The following is a 2,078-nucleotide window of genomic DNA, read 5'->3' as shown; positions in this document are numbered from 1 at the left end:
ATGTATATGATGATAACAACACTTGAAATTGGGTCACTCTGCATCATGAGTACTTTTAACTTTTCATTCATTCATTTCATTCGTCTCATCACGTCTCATCCTCCGCCTCATTCTCCGCTGTCTTTCTCGGATCTGCCTCCTCAGCTGGGCAGCCTCCTCCTCAGCCTGCAGGTACAGAAATCCTGCTGCAATAACTGCACCAAGACGCCTTCTCCGATCCCTGTCCGTTATTGATTTTTGATTTCCATCTCGCCAATGCTCACGATCACAATAACCACCAACTCTCCACAAACTTTCCCCCCGCACCTGATAGGCTATAGATTAAATATGATCAAGCTGCGGGCAAAAGGTTATAAGACATGAAACTATTTTGGCTATTTATATGTTTTTGTGTGTCAGTTATATATGTTGAAACGTTAAAAACATATACACATTAATTTTTTACAGTGTCTATGAAAAGACGCAGGGCTGGGCTGTGTTTATATTGTTTTATTCTAAATGCATGGATACAACACAGTAACAGCCAAGGTGAGCGGAGGTGGTGACATCATCAGGGCTCATTTATGCTCCCTTTACGTACAAAAATGTATACGTCCGTTTCAAACGATGTTACCATTGTTGTATCGAGATGTGTTCCCTTGTCGAATAATGTTTCCCTTCAGTTAATGTGTAGCGCCCCCCCTCCCCCCGATGATTAGGGGTAGGGCTAAGGGTTTGGGTAAGGTTTAGGTAGAGGGAAACGCATATCGATGGGGAAACATACTTCGACACAACACCGTCACTGCTCACATACTTCCATGCGTCCTTTACGTTGGCATGGATGTTAACCAATATATCCACAAGGGGCCTGTATCACGAAGCGAGATCAACCTTTCCTGGGTTACCCAGACCTATCCTGGGTTGACTAACCCTAACAATGGCAATCAGGATAATCGGTATCACGACGCTGGATATCAACTCGGTAACTCAACCCAGGGTTGCTTTATCAAGAGCCGTGAACGCGCACGCAGCGGACCAATCACAACCATGAGAGAAGCGCAGCGTCACTGAGCGTCCTGACAGAGCGCCATATGTGAGGGGAAAAAAAGTATTTCTCGTGAGGATCAGAGATTAATTCTACTAAAATATGAGGAGGAGAAAAGCAACATTACAGAAAAGGCCAACACCGTGGCAGCCGCAGGAGGAGGAAACATGCGTGGCAACGCATAACGGGATGAATAATGTTTAGTTTTAGTTTAGATTAGTTTATTTATTTATGTTAAAAACAGACAGTATAAAATTTACAAGATTAAAAAAAGAAAAGTGCCGGAGAGGTTAGAAGCCACTGAAGGCTTATCAAAGAAATTCCCCTGTCAAAACATCAATGAAATCACATGATAGAGAAGAAAAAAAATGGGTAAAGAAAGAAGAAATAGAGGAGGAGAGAGGGAAAAATCAAGACAAAATAAGGTAGCAAATAAAATTATGTGTAGGTTAAATTACTCATCACTGGTTCAAGCAGCTACAGTACCTGTACATCTGACACTGATCACACCCTTGAATCTGCTGCGCAGATGAATTGCGTGTATTACAATTATCGTAATAACATCATTGCGTCTGATAAATTGGTCTTCTTTGTCATAACGTTATATATGCTACAATAAAGCTTAAAGCTGACGCCACAATTAAATCATATCAACACCAAATTGATAGTCTGAATAAAATCATCCTGATATTGAGCTGTGTAAGAAATTAACAGCTGTGCAAAATATACCTAGTCTCCCTCTTTAAAAATACAAAAAGGAAAATCCCTCAAACACCATGAAGTGTAGACATGATAGGCTACTTTCCACATTTCCAGCAGCAAAGCTGTCAATTAGGCCAATTATCTTTAACAGGGATCATTTCCTCCAACAACAAAAAAACATTGGCACTAATTAATGGTGCTATTAAGTGTCCGCAAATGATCAGTTTCTTTCTTATGAAGGGGTGGGATGAAAGTTCCACTTCTTTCCACTCCTTTTTGAACAATCTTTTCATTGTCTGTTGTTGTTGCTTTCTTTTCTTTTTAAATGTTCAAAATAAACTTTCAAATCAAA

This window comes from Epinephelus moara, chromosome 18 (assembly GCF_006386435.1).
Source record: "Epinephelus moara isolate mb chromosome 18, YSFRI_EMoa_1.0, whole genome shotgun sequence".
In the NCBI taxonomy this organism is placed as follows: Eukaryota; Metazoa; Chordata; class Actinopteri; order Perciformes; family Serranidae; genus Epinephelus; species Epinephelus moara.
This window is presented reverse-complemented; position numbering follows the sequence as displayed.